Genomic DNA, 27,121 nt, shown 5'->3' on the forward strand with positions numbered 1-27,121 from the left:
CGGCACGTTTGCGTCACCTCGCGGGCAATGTTTTCAGTCCATTCGTAAAGGCTGCCGCGTCGCCTTGCTCATCAAGGGTTGCGGAATAAGCCCGCCTTGGAGTACTGTGGCTCTTCTATGGCACATGGCACATGACGCCATGAAATCGCCAACGGTCTCATCCTAGATGTGCATCGGGCCACATCTTGTTTTTTGGTCTATTCCGCGTCCGCAAATATGACGACGGTAATTATTTCTTTCTTTGCCAGTCTCGCGTCAACAAAGACAGCGATGATGACAATGCTCCTTGCCACGGTGGCCTAAAATCGCCTAAAATCTCACGCGCCACAAACGCTTCACTGCATTATAACTCATATTGCGGCAGTGCACTCTTTACAGGGACTTCACGCACCTGCTGCTGCGCTAACTTCGAAAAAAAAAGCGAACGCATTGAATACTCTTTCCGTATAGAAATTACCAAACCTAACTTTCAACAAAATATATGAACTATTGTCCGCTTAATTAACGTAGAACTTAGGATCATCCCCTAGGGAGCATATAGCATGCGGTAGGCGGCTGGGCATTCGTAGTGCAAGTCTAGCAGACAGGCGGTGCGTGGTACGAATGTTGTGATAGCAGGAATAACCCTCAATCCTAAGAAGTGTCTCGTGAAGGGCCGCACGCGAAAATTTCATGGCGTAACCCGTTCTTCCCGCCTAAAGTCGCCTATGAAGCGCGTACTCGATGGATCAACACCCCCCCCCCCCTCCCATTTACGCCCACTCCCACCTCACCTCTTTTTGCGGGATCACAATCTCCTGCCTTCTACAGGCTCTAGTTTGAACCCTTTGAATACAAGTAAAATAAGCCTTCTATAGGCCCGTTATAGCGAACAGCTCCCATAGAAAGAAAAATAGGTGACAGCAACATGCAAGTTCGCTCAGGCATTCGAGTCCACTCAGGCATGGATGCATTTGACGGGCTCACACCCGAAATGTTTAACAAAAGCTTGATGTGGGCGAGTTGGTACATACTGCTAAAAAAATTACTCGGCGCTAAAACAGGGACGAAGAAGAAACACGTTAATTTCATTAATTAATTTCATAAACTTCATTAATTTTTTTAGCCGTGTTGTGTGTTACGTGTTTCTTCTTCGTCCCTGTTAGCGCCGACTAATTTTTTTTTTAGCCGAAATGTTTAGCCTTTCCTCAAAATAACACTAAATATGCCAGAGTCATATACTTTCACTATTTTTCAAGATTACCTTTCACGACCTGGTCTTGATTTAGATGACGCGCCTGCTGTAGTCATGGTCTGGCTTAACTGTCGCTTCTTGGCCGCAGTCATGCGTGTGGGGAGTTCTCCCCGTACGGCTTAGAGGGGACCGTGCGGGCAACGGAGCTGGCTGAGAAGGAGAACTGTGCTGCGATGTCCTTTTGCGCAGTCCAGGACGCACAGGGCCGGCGTCTCCAAAGAAGAACGCTGAAGCAGTGTTTGAGTTGTGGCTCATCATAATCTCCCTGCAACTTCGCGAAACTTCGTTCTTTTTAGAACTACGCACCAGAAATTACGTCACAAAGGTTTGTATCCTTCGAAACTAGGGATTAGCCAAAAGACGTCGGGGCTAGAATTCTAGTGTCCGTTTGTAATTGCAATGTCCTCCAAAGTAGCGTACGGAGCGGCGTTCTGTCGAATTAAAGTTGACCGCCAATTCTCCTCTCAGACATGGGCTTTGATTTCGTAATGATTTTAACCGTACATTTTCAGGCATACGCAAAAGTAAATACCGTAAAAAGCGTGTAGTATGTCAAAATGCGTTACCTCAGAGGCAGAAAATACGCTGTTAAGTGCGGCCCACACGGAGCGAAGTATCAGCGAAAAAACGGCGAACGTCGCGGAGAGGCGGCTGCGGCGACGACAAACAGACAGTCCGTGGGTAATCTAGCTCTGCTAAAGACGTAGCGGAAAGTATTCTTTTCTCCCTGGCAGAGTGAACTCAAATATCTGCGGTCAAGGCGGGCGAAGGGTCCTCGCAGCGTGCCGTTGGCTGCGGACGCTGGACAAAGTTCGTCATCAACATTTGCTGCATGTGGGCCGCGCTGTAGGCACAGAAACAACCTAGACTGTGCGCAAATTGAAAATTCATACGCGTTCTCATAACGCTACAGATGAAGGGATTATAGCTGATATAACTTGCATGCGCCCGCACAAAAAGCGTTCTGCAGCCTTTCCGGAAAACAATTCATGCTGACAGCAGGGGATGCAGACACTTTATTATCCCCAACCACTCGTTTTCCTGCTGGGGAGTGAACGAGAAGTTTTGGTTCGTTTATTTTTCTGGCCGACCCAGGGCAACAAGGCAGGTATACACTTCGTCTTGACTATACATATCCTTTTTCCGCTTCAGCTCTTTCGCTGCAAACACTAGGTGATACCAGAGTGCCATGCACATTGCGCTGATTCCTTTTCGCTGGGTCTATTTGCTGCATGAACCGAACAAAATTAGAGGCGCTGACGAAGACAGGCAGTGCAGAAGCCAACGCCACGGTGTTCCCTGCGGCGCAATTTCAGAGAAACCCCCAGGTTGGTCCGTGGCTGAAGCTTTCACTTCCACGGACACAGCGGGTAAATGCAGGGAAGGGGGAAAAACTCACAGGAAGACAAATGCCGCACACAGAGAGCAAAATGCAATCGCGGCGAGGCGTGTGCTCAGGTTTGTAGCACGCGCTCTTGGAAGTGTACGGTAAATAAACCCGCGCCGTCGACGTACAAAAAAAAAAAAAAAGTCAAACTCGGGCAACTACAGAAGAAAGGAGAAAGAATAAAAACTCGGATGAACGCACTTCACGTCAAGGGAGAAAACATGACTGTGGGACGGGCCGGAATTCAGAAGTGTGTGCTCGCGTAGGTTAACTATAAAGAAGCTGATCCACTTATACAACCCGGTTCGCGACGAGCTAGTCCCGAAATAATTTGTTTTTCGCCAGCCTTCCTCCTCGTAAGCTGCACTCAACGCAAGGGGGCTAGGGTTGCAGTCTAATTATTTTTTCATCTCTCTTCATCCGTACGGTAGCGCTGTTTTGCTGATGAAATGTTGCACTTTGCTCAGAACATACTTATGCTCTTACGCCTTCCGGAACGCCCGTCATGTGGCATGACATATCACGCGTTCCATGCAAAGAAAGAAAGGTAGCAAGATAATGTACAAGGTGAAATGCAATCAATAATAATGTAGCAGGGGTAGCCTTCATTGAACGCCAGACTGAGAAAAGAACTCACTTGGACTGTTACCTTACTCGCAGCCATTAAAGTGAAGGTGTCTGTCAATGTAAACACGAAGTTTGTGTGCGTGAAGTGGATATCCAGTTAGAAATAAATGTCGTAACAACATTCCATCGACAAATACTGTCGATGGAATGTTGTTAAAACAACATGTGAACGCGATGGAAGATTGGGTTAAGATCCGAGATCCACCAGAGTCCTTCAAAGCATCTAAGGACTGTGATACCATGCACACGGGGCTTTATTTGATGGGGCTTGACCTTCCGTCAGTATGAATACAAATCCGAGACGGTAAAGCCCGCACTTTTACGGCTATCAGCGTCACTGTGGCGAGGTTTCACCACTAGTATTAAGTGCGCCTCCCAAACAAATTTCGAACTTCGTGAATAAACTCATGCAGTCTTGAGGGTGTGGGTTCATGGATATCTGAGCCAAAGTTCGCTTTTTGTCCTGCAGCAGAAAGCGCATAGTTACGCTGCGGAGCTTGCCAACCTTTTACAGAGCTCTTTTCTAACATCAGAAGTCCTTCATGTTGACGCACCATCACTGCTTTTACGTGAAGCATAAGTCAGTACTATAGTCCACTTTTTTCATCATTCGGAAATGCGGAAGCGTGGTCCTTGCAACTTCTCCTCTCTGTCAACTCCGACACTCTTTCGCAGTTAAAATCGCCTCTGTTTATTTTTTTTTATATTATACTCCTTGTCGCGAAACATTCACGCAACACGAGGAGAGGAATTGTGCGAGCTGCTTGAGTGTAACGTTGCCTTGCGGGTTTCCGTTGCACAATACCAAGCGTCTGACGGAGCAGTGCCTGGACCCAAACATTTGATGTCTATCGATTTTGCAGCGTCTCCCCCATTCTGCTTTCACCTGAGTCCTAAAGTACTAATTCACACAAAGAGATTTAGAAAGACATCAACTACCACTCGCAGCCCCCTTCGCTTTCCCTTTGCGTGCCGGCAGCACATTTCAAAAATTTCCAGCCTTCGCTCCGCTGATGGACGCATCGATTTCGACAGCCATAGACAATGGCTCTGCAGCAAAGCACAGAACGGGCGAAATTGAGCCCATGGGCTTAGCATAGCATTGCTTTGTCTTTTTAACGACAAGAAGTTCTGCCGATATCGCAGATGGCTGCCCATACACAAGATGCGGACGACTCGCGCGTATACCTCCCCAGAAAGGTTAGGGGGATGACCTCGTTACGGTCTCAGTAGATGTCGCACCATAGTGTGGCAGGAGTGAAATGAAAAAGGAAACCGGCAGTTGCGTTACGTGTGCAGGAACAACATAGTCATCGTCCCGAGCAAGTGCGGCTTCACTCTCTATAACTCGGCGAATTGCGCGGGGTAGAAGGAAAGAAATATGCGCCTTTTATATATAGTTACTCCATTATCACTAATGCCATTAATGAAATTCTTGTCGGAGGAGATTGCGGCAACTGTGTGGAGTGGTACCTGATTTTCTCCAGAGTGTCGACGAAGGGCGCTCCAGGACCCTATTAATTCTAAATTAATCAGTCTATCAAGTTTATGTTCATAATACGAAGTTTTATCAAGAGGAGCAGTAGAATGGAAGAAAACGTATTTACCAGCTTTGGCACCAAGGCTGCCAGAACAGAGGCGCTCGGTATGCGTTTAGCTTATTACATAATGGGATTAAGGGCTCGTTGAACGAGCACGGAAGAGAAAGCTGGCAGTCAAGAACGGCAATGAGGGCACAATGCATGTAGTGGACCATTTTTATGTCGTATGAAAACAAGCTTATAATTTTCTAGGCAGAAAGTGGAGAAAAACATTCGCAAGACGCCACTCAATAAAGAGGCACGCTGACCTAGCGAAAACAAAGTACAGCTGCCACTATTAAAGACAATAGTTTTTCTTCCGCTACAGAAACACAAAATTCTGGTCTTTGTGTGCTGTCGGTCTGTGTGTCTGTCTGTCACTAGCATCTGCCTGAAAGGCTATTTGGTAAATCAGTTGGTGAGTCTGCTCACTATAGGGTTAGTGACCCACTGCGAAATGGTGTGTGAAGGATTCGTGAGGGGAAGAGCAGTGTAGAGAAGGGGAACGGGTGGAGTGAAAGGGGGATAGAGAGAGTGAAGAGAATATATTAGGGTGAGGGCGAGAATGGGAAAAGTGTGTCGGACAGGGGCTGGAGAAGCGAGTACTCAGAAGGGAATTGAGCGTGGAGTGGGAGGAATGAGGCTGGAGAGGGTGAATATGAGGGAGAGGGGGATGGAAAATGTAGTGTAGCGGAAGAGGAGAGATATTGTAATAAAGAGGAAGGGAGAAGAAAAGAGGACGAAGAAGAGGATGAAAAAGGGCAGCGGGATAGATTGGGGTTTGGGGACGCGGAGCACTCCGAAGCAAATACACTGGACAGTGAAGAGTGCGGTTGGATTCAGGGAATGAAAAGAGAGAGAAGAGGGAAGAAAAATTAGTGATTGGGACGCAATTAGACGAGGGAGAGAGGATGGAAGGTTCATTATCATTATCATCATCAGCCTATCTACGCCCGCTGCAGGGCAAAGACCTCTTCCGTAGATCTCCAATTACACCGGTCCTGTGCTAACTGCGACAAATTTATCCCCGCTAACTTCTTGATCTCATCTGCCCATCTAACTTTCTGCCACCCCCTGCAGCGCTTGCCTTCTCTAGGGATCCACTCTGTTACCCTTAATGAGCAACGGTTATCTTGCCTTCACATTACATGCCTTGCCCACACCCATTTCTTCCTCTTAATTTCTACTAATATGGCCTTAACACGCGTTTGTTCCCTGACCAACTTCGCTCTCTTCTTGTCCCTTAATGTTACACCTATCATCTTCCGTTCCACTGCTCGCTAAGTCGTCCTCAATTTAGGTTAAACCCTTTTAGTGAGCCTTCAAGTCTCTGCCCCGTAGGTGAGTACCGGTAAGATGCAGCTGTCATACACTTTCTTCTTCAGGGGCAATGGTAGGCTGCCATTCATCATCTGAGAATGCCTGCCGAATGCACTCCACCCCATTCTTATCCTTCTAATTATCTCTGCCTCATGGTTGGGATCCGGGGTCACTACTTGGCCGACGTAGATGTATTCGCTTACCACTTCACTGCCTCGCCACCTATCTCAAACCACTGTGCTCTCCGAGGTTATTGAGGTTATTCAGCATTAATTTTGAGGTTATTGAGCATTAGGGGAGATTACTGTAGCGCAAAGAGGAGGCGACAAGGGAGAGGGGGTAAAAGAGAGAATGAACTAGAGGAGAGGGTGGCGAAAGTACAGCGCAAGGCTAAGCCCGATAGAGGGATATGGTAAGGTGGAGGTAGGCGTGTGGGAATAGGGTAATAGAAAATGGGAAGGAAATTGAGGAGGAAGAGGGAGACGAACTGGCGGGAGAGTAGGATTTGAAAGAAAAAGGTGTTCCCTGCTGCGGCGGCCGCTTTTCTGATGGAGGAGACAAGCGAAAAGCCCTCCACTACAGCGCGCCCTATCGCCTGTGTACCGTCGGCGCGTTAAACCTCATCATATATCAATGGAAGAAAGAGATAACATTCTCGAGGGGACATGCGCGATGAGGAAAGGAAGAGGAAAAGAGGGGGAAAGGTAGGTGGGGAAGGTAAACGAGTGAAGATAAAATCAAGGGAGGGGCACAACATTGATGGGGAGGAGGAGTTGAGCACGAGGAGTATGAGAGCAGAAGGGGTGGAGAGGAAGGGGGAAAGTTAGTATTGATACATAGGCAGTAACGTCAGGACAGGAAAGGAAAGAGGGAAGGTGAACGGGAGGGGGAAAATGGGAGAGAAATTGTGAGGGTGAGGATGGAGAGAGAGAAGGTGTCTTTTAGGGGCAAGGGCGGCAGAAACTCTATCATTTTTCGCCCTGATTTGGAATAAAGCAGGGAGAGGCGGGGTCAGTTTTAACACCCGTTTTCCATTCAGCAAATTTTAAATGTATACAACCCTGCAACACTACTGAAAAGTCATCAGCGAAAATGTGCCTAGTTTATAATACGAGTGTTGGCCAACTTATAAATTTTTCTTCTCGCAATCTACAGTGGTGATGACACTTTTGATGTGGCATGACCACCTCGCGAAACAGAAGCATTACGTATGCGACTTTTACTGTTCCAAAAGCAATAACAAAAACAAAGACGTGCACTAGCGCCCATACACGATACCTGGTAAGCTCTGGTACGCGTGAAAGTTACACCTGGCCATGTGGCGCGTCGCAGTGAAGCGCTACGAATTAATTTTGGAGCACTTGATGTTCTTCAACCCGCTATAAAATCTCGACACACCGGCGTTTCTATTTTTTAATGCCTTCAAAAAACTACAGTGCGGTCGGAGTCAACCCGCGACCTCGCCCTGAGCAGTGCAAAGCCTCAGCTACCTCTCCATGGCGGTCGAGATTTTGTGTTAAAGCGGCCGAGATTTATCTACCTTATTTCGCAGTTCCCCACAGCCAGCCTGGCTTACACTGTGACAGGATGGCCACCTTAGCTCCCTTCTAATCTAGCGGGTAGGAAGTATCCAAAACGTTCAAAGCGGCCCAAAAGAGCCTATAAAACAACCTACAAACACAAAAAATTTGTGTACATTACTGAAATGTTTCAGTCGTATCAGTTTATGTTAACGATTAGCGAACTCACCGTCTAAATGATGCTGCGAAACGGCTACGCGTTCAAGCTCTTGAGAAAAAAAATATTCGCGTGACATATAGCCAACCTTCCTAGAGGAGTGGTTATTGCGTCTGGGGCGCCCTTTTAATTTCTTTTAGTGTACTCAGCATGTTGTATAGCACAAATAAATTACACGGACGTTATGTCGGAGACAGAACACAGTGCTTCTATTTTGCATTGGTTATGTCCCTCCATGTTTTCTTCGCGCTGATACATTGTCTACTCGCCTAGCAGCAAGTTCTCACCCACAGCATCCACGATAATCATATGACACTCAAACTGAAGGTGGGCTTGCTATTCTTGGACGCTTAACAACAGCGCTTGTTTTTCTACCACGTTATAAACATTGCTGAGTGCAAAAAATCCCTATTAGACATTAATGATTACAGTAAGCACAAATGCAGGTGCAGTGAAGCCAAGGGGCTTGCATAAAACAAGATAAATTTATGTTAAATGCCATACCCGAGTTCGTCTTAGCGAAAACGCTCTAGCTGCTTCATTTGTCTTGCCTTCGTCAGCCTGTATACACCGATCGCTTTTATAGGCGTGTTCTATGCATAGCAGTGATTTAACGTACCGGTCACTGCGGCTAGCGAGATTACGTAATAGCTTTGTCTCGGCCAGCGCTTTTTAGTGACGGATTACGAGGCAGAACCGTTTCATCAAGGACACGGAGAATGCCTCTTTGTTCCTGACACGATGCCTCAAGTTCGGCTTACGTCACCGCAGAGGAATACCCGGTTCGAAAAGGAATTCTTGCATAATAAGGCCAGTGGGATTATTTCTGCTTTCGCGTTGGGTGGGATATTGACTTTGCGCTAGAAAAAAACACGATGCGTCATTACCATTTGTTCGCAAGGCGTGCGGGAGCGTTATCGGAACATTCGCTTGCTGGGACGCTGGCGAAATAATGCATTCTGGAATAATCGTGGCGTCGACTACCGATTCCTGGCTTGGCGGGTCCTAAATGGTTTGCAGTCACATGTCTGAAGCGTTTGGTACGTTGACTCACCGCTAAGTGAATAAATGTTCTGCTGAATGCTTTTTTAGGGTTCCTCGATTGCATTATTTCGCTGATATGGTCTGTTTTTTTTTTCGATATGGCGGTCTGGTAGGGCTTTCGTATGCAAGTCCCGTATCGGCGAAGTGGTTCTGTTTTTTCATTATCGCGGGGGTTTGGCCTTACTCGAGAGCGATGCCGAGGCCATTCGCTTGAATTTTGTACTCTTTATTTCAGGGAGCACAACGGATCGGTTAGTGTAAGTGCCGTGGTGAGGGATACAACCCCGGCGTTTGTCATACTGCACATTCGCCGGCGTCCCCATCGTTACACTGTTTACTACACTAGGAGGACAATTATTCGAGCCATTTTAGCATTTTCCTTTTGCGCAACGTCCCTTATAACTCCAAATTAAGGAAAGATAGAAGAAGGGATAGAGAGAGAGGGAGAGAGGGAGAGAGAGGTAGTTGAGAAACTGAACCTTGAATTGCGCTGCCTTTGGGGATTTTCAGCCTCCGTGTTGCCTGGAGAGCATGACAAATTCGTTCCTGGATTCCATGGATGTTATTTCCGATAAGCTCCAGCAGTTTAGGCTGTAGGCCTCTTGATGGAGCAGTCTAGCAGCTTGAGGTGCAGCGGATGTTAGTATAAGGAGGGACCATGGGAGGTGGCGCTTTAAACGTACATCCTGGGGGCATTCCCGATATGTGTGTACATTATTTAGATGGCCGCCCCACTGATGGTGATGGCGGCGGGTGTGCCTTCGAGTTTGCTGATGTAGTGACCTGTCATGCCACCAGGCCACCCTGTCATTGCCTGTAAAGTGGAGGCTCCGTTACTAATTCCATATGCTAGGTATGCCACTTTTGGGGATGCCGGAGGTTGTGGACTCAGGTGGCAGCAGTAAAAACACCGGCCGTGCGTCAGTTAGATGTTCACCGGTTGACGAGCACTCAGCATCAGGCATTATTGTTTGGCACCCTTGACTGCGCCATGTTTACCCATGAGATTCACAAGTTGTAGAATATAATAGTCCCATGCGACCAGGGGTGGTTTCCGGATTGCACATACCACATGGAGGGTTTTATTCCTGATCACAGAAGCTGTCTGGAAGCAAAAGACAAAAATACCCATGTTCCCGGGATTTAAACACATGTTAAAGCTAATTTAGTGTTGTCAATCATTCTGTAGCCCGGCGTGCCACTGTCCAGGTGCAGCCAAGGCACATGAAACCCTTATAAAGCTATAGTTCACGTTGTCCGTCTCAGAATTTGCATTGTCAAGACACTGTAGCAGCAGTGGGGTGGGTGACCTAGCCCGGGAAATGACTTCTCATGCGGGTAGCGACACGTCACAGCCGTTTCTCTCTCCGTTTTCTTCATTGCTGACCTAAATGGCAAACTTGCGGTGGTAAGGGGATCTGTGCGATTTAAAGCAACCGAACGCAGCGCTTGCGCTGGTCGAGCTGATAAATCCAGAGAACGTCGTTTTGTTTGTTTTATTTTACAGCGAGGCTGTTAGCCTCTCGTTGGTCGGAAAATTTTGTGTCTTAAACAAAAATCCCAGGCAGGACCCAGCAGTCCTCGCCCAAGTCGCCAAGCGCATGAACCAGGCTCATCAGGCGTGCAGCGGCGCTCAGTATTCGTGAAAAGAAAAACCCACAAAACGAGTATCGAAACCCCATGATAGATGATAAGGCGCCAATGAACAATGGAACCCCCCCCCCCCCTGCATGTTTTCTGGTAAAGATTAGGTTTGCAGCTGCTGTCAGAAGGGGAGGGGGGTTGACGTCATTCGTGGGTATAGCCCATGCGTCAAGACAGGCAGGACCCAGCAGTTTTCGCCCAAGACGCCGAGTGCATCAGGACCCAGCGTTTGCGGCCAGAGAAGCCGAGTGCAAACGACAAGCCCGCGAGACAATGAGGACCTTTTCATACTCTCCCCCATTAGCATGTGTAGCGGTTTTCAACAGCTGTGCTGGATAACCATTTTAGCAGGGAGGGATGCCGTCCATTTTTAGATGCGGAGCATCTTATAGCGGTGCCCTGTCCCGCGTCGGCGTCCGCACTCACACTGCGCATGCGCAACTCTCGCCCTTACACCCACAGCTGCGCGATACTACACTATAAAAAAAAGAAATAGTTAGCGGCACACGGTTTCGATCCCACGACTCTCTGGCCGCAACGGGAGGTACGCGGTGCTCTTCCCACTACGCTACAAATCCGGGACAGGAGCAAATGCTACGAATGTGCCTTATGTCCTTGACTCATTAAAACTACGTCAAGAAGCTACTGATACAACGAAGGCACGCGAAGCTGAACGTCAACGGAAACGACGAACTGAAAACTTTAGAGGGGGATGCTGAATTTCCCGTGGGAAAGCTGTGGCGGGAAGCGCCACGCGCCTTGCAGCTCAACCAGCCCCGTCCGCAGCGCCTCTGATGCTGATTGTGGCAAGATTCCCCTAGGTATTGGCCAACCAAAGAAACCATCACGAGATAGGTTCGCGTTCAACCACCGTCGTCATCTTCCCGCAGGGGAACCGCCGAAGAAGAAGAAGGAGAAGACAAAGCTGCCAAGAGGAGGGCGTGTACATTGCTCTCAGCCGGTGCACCAATGTCAACAACCTTTACCTCACCAAAGCTGACGGCGACTACCGATTCTACCACAGAGACAACCGGGTCTGAAAACGGCTTCGAAGACAAAAAATGGGCTCGGAAACTATCTGGGGCACATAATGATATAACATCTAGGAAATGCAAATGGAACTCGAATTGTATTAAATATGAGCTAAGGAAGCTAAACTAGAAACGTCTCTTTTTTTTGTAAGCATAATCAGGAAGCCCTCTCAAATTCTACCTCGTAATGGGAAACACTAGGCTATCCCGTCGTGTCAAATCGCAAAAGTTATATGATATTTTTCTGTACAGTGCTCAAGCGCAGTCGGTGCCACCTTCGCGCAACTTGTCAAGACTTATGTATTAACTGCTTTATAACCAGCTACGCATACGGACGCGCCAGCCTTCCCGCTTCTTCGTTTATACCGTTTCCGTTTACGAAAACTAGTTTTTGGCAAATTGCATCGCCACACCGCAGACCCCCTCCCCTTATTCGGTCGAAATCGTGCTCCGGGCCTTTTCGTTGGCCTTTCGCTCCCTTTTGATCGGAGGGACTGGTCATTTGGTGGTGTTGTGGCAAAACTGAACCTCTTTTATTTTTAAGTGTGAGTAGCGCTAACTGTCACAGTGGAGATTTCAGTGAACGCTAATGCGCAGTTAGAATTGCCGGTAGAAGAAGGAATTTCAGCCGCGAATAATGGGCTTGACGATGCGTGCCTGGGGCACACGCAGTTGCTTCTTATTGTCTAAGAATTTCAACAAGCAAGGCGCCAATTATAACGCGCGCTCACCGTAATGACTGAGCATAAAAGAACCCCTCTTGGTCACGACAATCGCGCAACACTGTCACGCTAGTCTTTGCGACTGTGGATAGCAATCAGAACATCATGTTGCTGTAACGTGCAGCCATATACAACTTTAAACAGTTTCTCGATTCCGACGCCCACTTCGGCGCCCCACGGTAACATGTGCGTTGTTTCTTATACTACACACACCTTGCGGCTATTTTATACCGTTTGTGCACTTTTAACTCAAAATGATCTAAGATGTTGAAAGGCGAGAGGTTTCCTTAGCGCACTTATGCGTCCGATATTCTTTGCAGTCCCTGTGCCCAATCTTGGAGGCACAGGACGCATTCAAACAACCGCTTTTTACGCTCTGACCCCGGCTGTTATTTAAACAGACACACAGCCGTTGACGTGCTTGCATCGCGCCATTACTGCCTTTCGGGGCAATGTCAAGGGATCAGGCAAAGTACGCGTCTCGGCGGGGCTTTAGACGTTGGAGCTGTTGGCTGTACGCCCTCTTGTCTCATCAGCACTTAAGTCGCGTCTGCTGCGGGCAGGATCGTTTAACTAACGGGCAGTGCTGGTTTTCATTCTTGTCTAACTTTTTTACGCGCGCGTTCGAGGATTTTGTGCGTTCGTATAACGTTTTAGGTAGAAGCAGAGATGCAAAGGATTTTAGCGCAATCTAAAGAAAAAAAACACAACAACGTTTTTGAGAAAAACAGGACTGGAAAAGTGTTCTTAGAAGGTCAGACGAAGTTTCGTTAAAAATTCGACGATTTTATTTTGTGGACTGAACTTGAATTCTTTTGGAGTAACGAAATCAGTAACCTGACTTTGTTGCAGTGTTTTTTCCAAACGTCAAGTTTTATAGCCCACTTGTGTTGAAACAGAAAAGTGTCTGGCGCATGCAGCTGGCACATAATGGATAATTTGCATGTATTTTCACCTGGTATATCGAAACAAAACAGTTTTATTCAGCATATGTGCGAAAAAAACCACATACGATTTCCTCCATCAAAAGGCGACATAAAGAAAATATTTTTGTAGGGTATTTTTTTTTTTTCAGGTTTTGGGTCGGATTCTTCGGAATTAGACCTTTTCAATTGTCATTTATGACAACAAAAAGGCAAAAGAAAAGAAGTACAGACTTTTGGGGAGCCGTGGGCGAATAGTTTAAGGGACAATGAGAGCTGCAGCGTGTAGGTGCAATGCGCACCACGTGTTGATGCACATGGTCATGAAATAGCGTGAAATTTTTATTTAAAAAAAACTCTGTGAAATGTCACCGCAAATTGTGAAGACAAAAATCGAGACTGCTTTTTCACAGTCAGTTTGACTTATGAGGCGTAGATCACATGAGATCCGCTTAGTTGAATGTGTTACGATATCGACCGAGCGATTAGCGTGACGACCCAAGCGACCGAGAGTGGTGACTAAAGCCACCAAAATCTAGTGCAAAATTACTTAAATGTTCGTTGTTGCAGGGAAATGCAGAAAAAAAATTATAAGTATCAATTAAGCAGCAGTGGAATAGCCCGATACAAAACTTTCGGTTTATCCTGTAAGGAAGTTTCTCAGTATTTGAACCGCACAGGGAAGACAGAGTCGCAGGAGATTGGCTAAGGATATCTGAAAGTGTCAGGAGCCACAACTGATAGAAATAGACAATTGGGCTCGTACATGTTGTATTCTACGTTCAACGGGTGTTCGTGTCTGTTCGGAGACCCGCGAAGAGTACGTGCAGAAGCACACACGTCTTTCTAGAGTGTGTCCAGAGCGAATGCAGACAGCTCTTACAAACCGTAGAAGTGCCGCACCATCGTGCCTTGTGAAAGGCTCTGTGGTAATAATCAAACTGCAATTTGCAGAAGCAGCAGTTTGGTACCATGTGAGGCGATCGCCTTGAAATTCGGATTTCATGCCTCGTAGCTTATTATGGCAACGAAACTCTATTCGGTTACAGTTTTATTGCATTACGAAAACGTGCTGCAATTTTTTTCGCCCTACAAAATTTTTGTTTTCCCGGACAAGGAAGCCGACGCTTCCGAGGTGGCTGCGTTATACTATTCGTTTTAATAGCGAGATAACAATTTACCTGTTGTAATATTAAATCTAAACTTTAAAGTATTATAGAGTAATTCTAAGTGTCAAACGATGATATACGTAAATTGAAGCGTGAGTTAAAACCGTTCTTCAAGGTCGTAGTATTCCTATAGCACCCCGCGTAGAATTTTCACGGGCGGGTGAATACATATTGCAAATTATTTTTACAGGTCCGCTGTCAATTACCCATTTCGCCTAACAGGCAGCGGTTATGACACCTTACCCCACAGACTTGCTGTGATGTGCTAAAGTTTTTTCTTTGTGGGGAAGGGGATCACGCGCCGAGGCTACACTTGGCTATGTGCTAAATGCGCCATAGTGAAGGGCTCAAGATTAATTTATAGAAAGCTAGAAATATTTTACCTGTGCGTCTACACACGGGAAACGTTCGTTCTTCTCGAGCAAAAAAAACTGCCTCCCCGGAGGGATCTAACCCGCTTCCATGGGCTCAGCAGAATAACGCCTCAGTCACTGAGCCATAGCAGCGGGGTAACGCGAACTTAGCAGGCGAGTTAATTTCCACCTCCGTTTTTCACAAGCGACGACACAGTGATCTCCTTTACACTAGCGATCTAACATCTAAGATCACCGCAAACGCCACAAGTATTGCTTCTTCTCACGCTTCTCGCTGAAAATAAACAAAAAACAAGGGGAAGGGGCGGAAATTAATCGGTATCCTTTTTTGGTCGTTGTTGCCTACCTCGGGTAAGAACAGGACTGGTTGCGTCGCGTTAGTTTCTGCATTTTTTTTACTCCTAGGACTGAAACTCTCGCATACTTTGTGACTTTTTTCGGCGTTGTGGCTGTCCGAGCATATTAGTAGCTCACGACTTAGTTTTTTTTTAAGTTTTCTACTATGCGCAGGCGGCTCAGAAAGTGTCTGCGAACAAACACCCAGTGTTGTACAGAACGGCGTTCCAAGGAACGGCGTTCCTGGAACTAGTTCCTTTTTGGAGGAACGGAGGAACGCCACCGTTCCATTAAGGGTTGGTGGAACTGTAACGGTAACTCCTTAGGTTTTCGAAGGAACGGCACGAACGGCGTTCCTTCTGCAAGCGTTACATCGATAGGAGTTGGCTGTTATTGATGCCAAGGCTCGAGTACAAAAATGCACAAGTCGCTACTGTGTTTCTCTTCCTATAAGCTGGCTAATTTGCCCGCCCTTCAGCGGGACGTGCTTCCTTGAAGGTCAAAGGAAGAAGAGTAACCACACAGCTGGCCGCAGCTTGTGCTACCTCTCATGCCGGTTGAGCTTACGCGGCGTTCGAAAGCGTGAATAGCGCAGCCTGAAAGGTGCTTTTCACCTTTCATCATTTGTCTGGGGAGGCCAGGATTCACGCCTGGCCGACAGAATCCCTGCCGGGGAAAGGTTTTCGAAGTCCGAGCGGCGCTGCGTGGTCCCTTGTGAAACCACCGTATCTGTACATTGTCTGGGGCAATTACCGCATTAGTGCGCGCGAGGCGCGGGTGCGTTGTTGTCGGGGGAGTTGCGCTCGTTGTGAGGTCATTCGAAGGGTCACCGGCAGTCAGTATTATAGAGCTGGGCGCACCACAGTGTCTCGGGATGTTGACCTGCTTGCAGTTGCAGAGTACGCACGCGGTTCGTCACAGCGCGGTCTGTCGCCGATCTGGCGAGAATGGGTCAACGGGAGTGCCAGGTCCTTTACTATTGCACGTGTCGTGTTGACAAAGGACGGGAATTTCGTCATTGTTGGACATAATGTCATCGCGCGCCGTATGGACAATACCTGAGAGAGGCCGCCCAAAGGTCGGCAGCCAGCATTCAGAGTTGCTTTAGTTCGTTGGTTTCAACCTGTCTTGTGCTTTTACTTTGATGAGTACCTGGGAGTTTGATTAAGAGTGAGAAGGGGGATCACGTGATCGCTTGTGTGCAAATCTTAGGGTTTTGTAATGTAATGTAACGTTAATGTAACGACGCGTTCCAATTTTTGAAGTGGAACTGGAACGCGTTCCTTTCGCAATAAATGAACCTGTAACGGGAACTCGTTTCAAAATTTGGGAGGAACGAGGAACGAGCTTTCGTTCCTGTTTCAGAGGAACGTGTACAACACTGCAAACACCACCTGCCACCTCTACTCCACACCTCCCCCTCTCTTTTTTTCCGTCTATCTGGAACACTGGCATCTTACATGTTCCCTTTCAGACTCAAATTAAATTGTGCAGGCCCACAGTTTTCCTGCCCACATTTTCTTGCTTCACCGTTTGCTGATGCTAGTATTTAAGTGCGTAAACATAACAAAAACGGAGAAAATGACAGCGGGAAGAACGGTTTTGTTGTTGTGGTTCTTATTGCTTTGCTCCTGCATTCGGGGATGCCGCGGTGACGGTGAGAGGATGTGAAAGCACGTTCATCCCATCGATAAGATGCTGTAGGAGAAGGCCGCTATCGACCGGAGGGAGAGCTCCCAGAAAGCACGCGCTCGCGAAGACGGATAGTGATCATTGCACAAAAGGCCCGCATAAAAAAAATCACCGTTGCATTAACTGAAAGCGAAGGACGAAATGCACGCGTTCCGCTTTCCTTTCACTCTTTCTCATTTCATTTTCCCAGTTTCCGCATGCAATCTATCTGTATTTGCACACAAGTATTGGTTACACGTTTACGAAGAGCTTCCTCGGAGAGTAGCATACACTGGGGTGTACTTAACTGCTATCTGCATCGATATTCTGCCTTGCGTATCAAACACAGTTGATAAAAAACACGCCCAGAGGACAATATCAGGCCACATTGAACTAGTTTATGTTCATACTGGAAAAAGCAAAGACACTTTCAATAGGAGGCACTGGAGCCCCCAGTCATATATATATATATATATATATATATATATATAGCGAATCATAATAGGAAATGAGGGGCTCGTTGGAAATAAGACAGAAATAAAGTTTGGCAGTCAAGAAAACCTCGGAAAGCAAAGGGGAGGATGTGGTAGGTCATTGAAACAGATAAAGAATTTCGAAAGAAAGAAAGTGGAGAAAAAATGCCCGCCAGGTGGGATCCGAACCCACGACCTCCAGAATACCGGTCTGGTGCGATAACCACTACGCTACCGGCGGGGATATTTTTCCCCTCCACTTTTTGGGGTATTTATGTCAATGTAATTTTTTCCTGTGCTTGGGAGTGGTAGCCAGCGCCACTCCGACTTCTCGGGGTGAAGGGGACCTTCTTTTTAACCCCCGGGCCGTGACTCGAGTGTCTACGACATGTCGAGAGTGGTCGACCAGCGTTGAACCCTCTTAAGCTTCCTATGGCACCAAGACTGCCACAACAAAGGCCCTCGCTATGCATGTAGCGAATCAGAATAGGAAATGTGGGGCTCGTTGAAAATAAGACAGAAATAAAGTTTGGCAGTCAAGAAAACCTCGGAAAGCAAAGGGCAGGATATGGTAGGTCATTGAAACAGATAAAGAATTTGGAAAGAAAGTGGAGAAAAAACTAGAAAGAAAGAAAGAAAAAAAGTCTTATTATATATATATATATATATATATATATATATATATATATATATATATATATATATATATATATATATATATATATATATATATATAAGACAGAATAAGGGTTGGCAGTCAATAAAATCTCGGAAAGCAAAGGGGGGAAGCCGGTAGGTCGTAGAAACAGATGAAGACTTTTTTGAGTCAGAAAGAAAGTGGTGAAAAAATGCCCGCCGGGTGGGATCCGAACCCACGACCTCCAGAATACCGGTATGGTGCGATGACCACTACGCTACCGGCGAGGTTGTTTCCCCACCACTTTCCCGGGTATTTATGTTAAAGTATTTTTTTGTTTCCTGCACTTAGGGGTGGTAGCCAGCGCCACTCGGAGTACTCGGGGTGACGGGTACCTTCTTTTTATCCCCCGGTTGTGTTGATGTTGTTGTTGTAACATAGGCATAGGCAGACTGCATACATACTTTCCGTTTTCGAAACATCTTCCGCTCCTTCTCACAGTTTTCTGCAAAGCTATGTAAGAAATGTGTTTCAAAATTTGCGACAGCAAAATCATGTAACTGTACTCTGACGAACGCAAGTCCCGCTGCCGTACGTGAGTAAACCTTCTTTGTTATTGTTCTTGCTGTGTATCCGACTCTTTACTTATACTATATATATATATGCAGCGCAGGAGACATGGCGTCTGTCGAACCAGCACCTTTATTGGAAACTTCTTCTTCCTCGTCCACCACTATCGCAACGCACCGTCTCTTGGTGGCTAATCTCCTATTCCGACCAACTCCCCTGCACCATCCATCTACAGGACGTCACACACACACACACACACACACACACACACACACACACACACACACACACACACACACACATATATATATATATATATATATATATATATATATATATATATATATATATATATATATATATACACAGAAAGATAGGTCGGCAGTCTACAACGCCAAAGGAGGCATAGGGGTGTGGTTAGGCTCTTTTATTTTTACTAGGGTTAATGGAGTTAACATTTTTTTAAATATACGAAAGAAAGAAAGGACAACACGCGCCCAGAGTGGGGACCGAACCCACGCCTTTCGATTAGATCTCGAATGCCTTACCAATTCGGCAATCTGGGCGACTGTGTTCTCCTTCACTTACTGGGCTATTCTGGGCATTCACTTTCTGGACTTTCTGGGCACTTCTGGGCCCCGGGGGTTGAAAAATAGGTCCCCTTCTCCCCGTGTAGTCAGAGTGGCGCTGGCTACCACCCTCAAGCGTCAGATACACTTCTAGTAAATATAAATAGCCCAAAAAGTGAAGGAGAACACAGTCGCCCAGATTGCCGAATTGGGAAGGCATTCGAGATCTAATCGAAAGGCGGGGGTTCGGTCCCCACTCTGGGTGCGTGTTTTCCTTTCTTTCTTTCTTTCTTTCTTTCTTTCGTATATTTAAAAAAATGTTAACTCCATTAACCGTAGTAAAAAAAAAAGAGCCTAACCACACCCCTATGCCTCCTTTGGCGTTGTAGACTGCCGACCTATCTTTCTGTATTTCGTCAACGAGCCCCTCATTTCCTTACTATATTATTCTGCGAAAGCCTAGCGAGGGTCTCGGTTCTGGCAGCCTTGATGCCTAGGTAGCATAAGAGGGCTTCCCGCCAGTAGCCCGCTCATGACAGGCTGTAGACGTTCGAGTCACGCCCAGGGGGTTGAAAAGAAGGTCCCCTTCTCCCCGTGTAGTCAGAGTGGCGCTGGCTACCACCCTCAAGCGTCAGATACACTTCTAGTAAATATAAATAGCCCAGAAAGTGAAGGAGAACACAGTCGCCCAGATTTCCGAATTGGTAAGGCATTCTAGATCTAATCGAAAGGCGTGGGTTCGGTCCCCACTCTGGGCGCGTGTTTTAAATGCAGAGCATTTCTTAGCCTCGCCTTTTCCTGCGTCGGACGGCGTCCACAGCTCCGCGTCCGCAGCAGGTGCGCCTCTCCTCCTTCCCTCCTCTCTCTCAACAGCAGCTGGCGCACGCATGCGTCGTAGTCAGCCCATTCGCTCCGTCGCGGTCTCGGCGTAACAGGTGCGTGATAGCAGCGCGGTGGGGCGTGGAAGGGCGCGCGCTGCTTGCACATGCGCGCTCTCCCCCCCGTACTGCACTCCCCCTACTGCGCGCGCTGCAAATATAAAGCGGCTAGCGGTCGCTTGTGCTTCAGTCACTGCGTTGCTTCTTCCTTCCTTGGTTGACGCTCGCTCCCACGTTTACTCGTGTCTGCTACTCCAGCATCACGGAAGAAGCGATGGAAGCAACACTGCCTTCAACCAGTACTGAGGCCCCAATGCTCTGCATTTACTCGTGTTCCCCTCGCGGGAAGGCGCGGGAATTTTTCTTTCTTTCTTTCGTATATTTAAAAAAATGTTATCTCCATTAACCGTAGTAAAAAAAAAAGAGCGTAACCACACCCCCATGCCTCCTTTGGCGTTGTAGACTGCCGACCTATCTTTCTGTATTTCGTCAACGAGCCCCTCATTTCCTTACTATATTATTCTGCGAAAGCCTAGCGAGGGTCTCGGTTCTGGCAGCCTTGATGCCTAGGTAGCATAAGAGGGCTTCCCGCCAGTTACCCGCTCATGACAGGCTGTAGACGTTTGCGTCACGCCCCGGGGGTTGAAAGAAGGCCCCCTTCTCCCCGTGTTGTCAGAGTGGCGCTGGCTACCACCCTCCAGTGTCAGATACATTTCTAGTAAATATAAATATCCCAGAAAGTGAAGGAGAACACAGTCGCCCAGATTGCCGAATTGGTAAGGCATTCGAGATCTAATCGAAAGGCGTTGGTTCGGTCCCCACTCTGGGCGCGTGTTTTTCTTTCTTTCTTTCTTTCGTATATTTAAAAAAATGTTAACTCCATTAACCGTAGTAAAAAAAAAAGAGCCTAACCACACCCCTATGCCTCCTTTGGCGTTGTTGACTGCCGACCTATCTTTCTGTATTTCGTAAACGAGCCCCTCATTTCCTTACTATATATATATATATATATATATATATATATATATATATATATATATATATATATATATATATATATATATATATATATATATATATATTTGGGTGTCAAACCGGAACCGAACCGAACCGAAAACCGGAACTGAACCGGTATTTTTGCCCGAACTGAACCCGAACCGGCACTGAACCGAAAAAACAAATAACGGTTACCGGTTCATGCCGAAAGGGTTCGACCGTCCGTTGTTGATTTTGCACCGTCAATGAAATTCAGGCTTTTTTTTTATGGCACGTACCATAAACTTCGTACCCGCCGGCGCACTTTCCCCTCCAGACAATTGAACATTATCACGCTCTATGTAACAACAGGGGAAATGAATGAGCACCAATGTAGCAATGGTCTGTTGCTGCTGGAAATGCGAGCGTAGTGCAAGCTGACCAAACGAAATGTCATTCTCGGCAGCTTGCAGGAGATATAAAACGGCTTTACCCTTCCCTAGCTGCGACTGCATTGGAGCAATCAGGCTGCAGGAGTGCTCCACGGCGCAACCGCGAAAGCGCACATCGGATGTGTGCAAACTTTTTTCATTTCATAATTTGTTTAAAAGGTCCGACACCTGCAAATTGTTAACACTTGACAAGTGTGACCGCAGGAGCTGCTCAGTGGCTAAGCCGTTTGCTGCTGACCACAAGTGGCTTCGATCTCCCTTTCCCACGGCCGTTTTTCTGAAGTAGATGGAAATGGAGAACGTCCGTGTATCGAGATTTTGATCCACGTTAAGTATCAGCAGCTGCTTAAAATAAGCCTGCCGCCCTGCAACATATGCTGCGCCTCGGAGCAGAGATATAGCAAGGGGCATCAAATGCGCCAGTTTTTTTTTTCAATGTGTTCTTTAAATGCGTTAACAACAAAAAGAAAAGGCGAATCACGTTGTTTCAAAACATTACGCGAAAAGTAAGTAAAACCGAATAAGAAAAAAAAATGCCGTAATGCATGCAACGAACTGACGACTGCAACGAAAAATGCAACGAACTGACCGGCCGCGAGTGGTAAAGAGGAGGAAGACGTTGGTGCTGCGCGCTACTCGCTCTGTGCTCACCGCTCCCCGCCTACGAATTCCTGCGCACCGGCCGCCCCATCTTTAATAAAGCCCATCTCATTCCCTACGACCGTGTCAATTGGTGGAGGAGCCGGGTATCGACACCCCCTGGAAACAACCGACGACTCTTGACGGAGCAGGCGGATTGCTGGGCTACCCCCAGGACAGACCGGCATGCCGAACACCCGAGCTACTGACGCCGCTGCACCATCAAGGGTGAGCATCTGGCCCTACCCGAGGGAACCGCGCAAGTTTTTCGGGGCTCCGGATGAGGACGTAGAAGATTGGCTGAAACATTATGAAAGGGTCAGCAAGTACAACCACTGGGACCCGGCGTCACAGCTCGCCAACGTGTCCTTCTCTCTCGATAAAACCGCCCTTGTGTGGTTCGAAAACAACGAGGAAAAGTTGACTACGTGGGATAACTTTGTTACCGAGATTAAGAAGTCTTTCGGGGATTCAGGCGCCAAAAAGAAAAAGGCTGAGCAAACTCTCGCGCAACAAGCCCAGGTTCCTGGAGAAACCTGCACAACGTACATCGAGGAAGTGCTCCGGCTGTGCCGCTTGGTTAACCGTAGCCTGTCCGATGAGGATCAGGTGGGTCACCTGCTCAAAGGAATTGCTGAGGACGCGCACAACTTTTTAATAACGAAGGAAGACCTTGCGACTGCACAGGACGTGATTCGCCACTGCAGGGCGTTTGAGGCACTGAAGATGCGACGAATTGCTCCCAAGCTCGGTCGTCTAGCAAACGTCACCACCGTAGCGAGTGTGGACTTCAATTCGAACCCTTCCGAAGATATCGCGTCCCTGGTTCGCATAATTATCAGTGAAGAGGTTGGCCAGCAAAGTGTCTGCCGCGACTCGCCCTGCCATCATTGTCCCGCTCCAGTCCGCCCCGTCTACCATCAGTGTGCATTGTAAGAGACACCGGAAGAGCCTCCGATGCCCTGGTGTGAGGACTGTTCGAGGTGTCGGCCAACCACATTTCGGAATGAACGCTCTGGAGCCCGGGCTAATCGGTCCCCGTTTCGGAGGTTTGCATCGTCCAGTAGTGACCCTCCGCGCCGACCACCTGATGATCACAGACGACCCTACCAAGGATATGTTGCGCCCCGACCGCCTCCAGTTTGTTATAACTGCGACCTCCCTGGTCCCATATCCCGATTTTGTCCCTATCGCCTACGGCAGCCTCAAGGACACTTCGCGAGGCCACCTACGGCAATGCGCAACAACCCACCTTACGACACGACTATACCGACTTCCACTTTCTACCGGTCCAGCCAGTGAAACAACATGCGCCACGACTCGCCCGCGTCCGACTGCAGCTTCTCTCCTCCACGTACGCACCAAGCCCGATCACCCTCACCGCCGGGAAGGCGAGGATCGCCGACGCTGGGGAACTAGCTTCTGCGACCCACGGGGGTGAGGTCGCGAGACGGTCGCTTTCACCAATTCCCCCACCTGTGATAATGTCAAAAAACAAAGTGATCGTTAGTGTGAATGGTGTAGAAACGTTAGCTTCAAGAATCGTCCTGGACACAAAGTTATGTTTGCGTGTGATCGCAACGTTCATTTCCGCGGTGTCGGGGGCGAGCATCTGCGCGCTGTCGGCGTTTGTTCCGCGACAGTTACATTTGGTGAAGAGGCATTCCGGACGGAGTTTATTGTGCTGGCGCAAGCTACCCATGACGTTATTTTGGGTATAGATTTCCTACGCGACAGCGGAGCTACGCTCGACTGTGGTACTGGCGAGATTTCTTTCCGGGGTGAAATTCTGCCCACACCAATTGACGATCCCAGCGAGACCAGCGCAGGTGTGCTTTCCGTTGCTGAAGACACCCTGTTACCAGCTATTAGAGCTTCGTTTATTCCGGTGAACTCTGCTCGTCTTCGTTCGAAAAGCTGCACTATTTTAATTGAAGGCAATGCCAACAACATGGCCAAGAAAAATATTTTGGTGCCCCGAGCTCTGGTCGAGGCCACAGACGGACGTAGTCATGTGTGGACGGTAAATGCATCCAGTGAGCCAGTAGTCCTTCCCTGTGGATTCAAGATTGCCAGCTTCGACGCACAAGTCAACGTCGCCATTCAAGCGGTGAATCACAACCCCGACCATACCACGACAGAAAAACCTGACTATACCGCCGCCTTTAAGCGCATGATCAACAACTCCCTTTCGTCCGTCGAACAGTGCGAACTACTGAAAACGCTCGCTCCTTATGCCTCGACTTTCGACTTTGCCCAGGGCGATCATTCCTTTTCCGTTCCTGCCTCCCGGCTACAGCATCGAATCAACACCGGCGATGCGACCCCTATACGCCAGAAGCCATATCGAGTGTCGCCTTCCGAACGAAAAATAATCATTGACCAGGCGCAAGAGATGCTAAGCAAAGGGGTGATCCGCGAGTCCTCAAGCCCTTCGGCAGCACCCGTGATCTTGGTCAAGAAAAAAGATAACTCATGGCGATTTTGTGTCGACTATCGTCGTCTCAATGCTGTCACCAAAAAGGACGTATATCCCCTACCGCGCATCGATGACGCTATCGACTGCCTTCATTCCGCTTCATATTTCTCCTCTCTCGATCTCAGGTCAGGATATGATGGCAAATTCTGGTGCACCCATCCGACAAGGAAAAAACAGCCTTCGTAACACCAGATGGCCTATTCGAATTCAACGTCATGCGTTTTGGGCTATGCAATGCGCCTGCGACGTTTGAAAGGTTTATGGACACCATTTTGCGCGGCCTTAAATGGGAGATATTCATGTGCTATTTGGACGACATCATAATCTATGGCATGACGTTTAGCGAGCATAACCAACGCCTTGGAATTGTTCTCGGCAGGATTAAAAAAGCAGGGTTGGTTCTGAATTCAAAGAAGTGTCATTTCGCAGAACGTCAAGCAATCGTGCTCGGGTTTCTCATCGACAAGGACGGTATTCGGCCCGACCCGCAAAAGATCTCTGCAGTTCGAGGCTTCACCACACCACGTTCGTTAAAAGACCTCAGAAGATTTTTGGGCCTTTGTTCCTATTTTCGACGTTTTATTAAGGATTTCGCCCAACTTTCTCACCCCCTGAATTGCCTGCTACAGAAAGACACCACTTTTGTGTGGACGCCAGAAAGTGAAGCCGCCTTTCAACAACTAAAGTTTTTACTTACTTCGAGCCCAGTTCTTCGCCACTTCAACCCAGCTGCTCCTACCGAACTTCACACCGACGCCAGTGGAGTCGGCGTTGGTGCTGTACTCGTCCAGCTCAATAGCAGCGCGCAGCACCAACGTCTTCCTCCTCGTTACCACTCGCGGCCGGTCAGTTCGTTTTCGTTGTCTCCTCTCCAAGTTTCCTTTCTTCCATTTCCATCGTAACAATATATATATATATATATATATATATATATATATATATATATATATAGCGAATCAGAATGGAAAATGAGGGGCTCGTTGAAAATACGACAGAAATAAGAGTTGGCAGCCAAGAAAACCTCGGAAAGCAAAGGGGAGGATGTTGTAGGTCATTGAAACAGATAAAGAGTTGGGAAAGAAAGAAAGTGGAGAAGAAAAAAATTCCCCCGCACCTCCCCGAAGGGAATCGTGCAGAAATGCGAATGCATTGGGTGCACCGATGAGTGTGTTGCGAGTAATGGCGTAATTAATGACGATAGTGTGAACGTAATCATTTATTCATCAGCACCTGTTTGTGTTATCGTTGTACCTGACGGCCACAATCACTGCCTTGTGATCGCTAAAGTGCACGGTCAAAGGGTCTTTGAGAAGCATACGCGCGTCACAGTTTCTCGTAAAGACCAGATCAATGCAACACCCGTGAATGGTAGTGGGGCACGTGTCGAAGCCGGCAGACAGACAATGCATAGAGTGCCTGGTCTGCATGTACTCGACCAGCCACTCGCCACTCTTCTTGCGCACGTCAACGTTGAAGTCGCCAACCAAGACTATGGGGTCAGTGGGTTTGGAGCGCACGCGCATTTTGCACATATGTTCGTGCTTAGGGCTATGATACTGTTACTTCTGATAGTTCTGTTCGCTTCTGGTTTCCATACTCGGAACATTGCTGGCGCTAGGCGGGACAAGGACGACGAAATTCCTGGGGCTCCTCCAGTCCGGCTTCGGTCGGGTTGGGGGGGCCTCAACACACCCTGCATGCCTCAAACTTACAACAAAGCAAATCTGAATTTTTATCTGAGCTGCGGTTAGTATGAGCTCGCTCGCACACTTTCCATAGCCGCGTCCAGCTGCGCGGCAACGGCGTCTCGAGCGAGGTTGGGCGCGAGGTACACGGTCACCACAAAGACTCCGTCTCCGGTGTAGGCAAGGGTGTACAAGTCCTTGTACGGAGACGTGTCTCGAACGGGAGACGTGGCAACGGCGTGCGATATCAAGTTCCCATACACGTTAGACACGAGACTAACACCGCAGTACTCGCCGTCCTTGCCGCTTCGAGCAAAGTAGTACTCGTTGACACCGTCATCAGCCACAGCACTAGCACTCGGGCAGACACTGCGATCGAGGACGAGGAGTGACGCCTGTCGTTGTTGTCGCAGTTCTTCGCTGAAGGGCAAGTAGCGCTTGACGAACACGTCCACACCACCGGCTCGGCGGGTGGCAATGGCACGCGCAGGAGAGATAACACCTGCGGGCGCACGCCGACGGAGCACGACAATCCCCGACTAAGAAATGCATTCGCATTTACGACGACGACGACGACGAAGGCAGAACTACGAGGCGCGGACTCACGTGCGCTCGCGCTGGAGGAATGCAGGCGCACGCCGGCCAATGGAGCAAGACAACCCCCGGATAATAAATGCATTCGCATTTAAAACCTCCAGGATACCGGTCTCGTGCTATAACCACTACGCTACCGGCGGGGTTATATATATATATATATATATATATATATATATATATATATATATATATATATGCCGCCTTTGGCGTTGTAGACTGCCGGCATTTCTTTCTGTATTTCGTAACGAGCCCCTCATTTCCCAACCCGTTTATCGTGCGAAAGCTTAGCGAGGGCCTCGGTTCTAGCAGCCTTGATGCCAAGGTAGCATAAGAGGGTTTCCCGCCAGTTACCTGCTTATGACAGGCTG

The 27,121-nt window shown here is 48.0% G+C and overlaps 1 protein-coding gene across 1 annotated transcript in view; it reads left to right on the forward strand.

Moving 5' to 3' along the window:
• Positions 1–27,121, forward strand: part of LOC144144311 (frequenin-2-like) — a 404,396-nt gene that overhangs the window by 46,729 nt on the left and 330,546 nt on the right. The window lies entirely within an intron of this gene.

This window comes from Haemaphysalis longicornis, unplaced genomic scaffold (genome assembly GCF_048455015.1).
Source record: "Haemaphysalis longicornis isolate Haplotype H1 unplaced genomic scaffold, Haemaphysalis longicornis Haplotype H1 scaffold_1, whole genome shotgun sequence".
In the NCBI taxonomy this organism is placed as follows: domain Eukaryota; kingdom Metazoa; phylum Arthropoda; class Arachnida; order Ixodida; family Ixodidae; genus Haemaphysalis; species Haemaphysalis longicornis.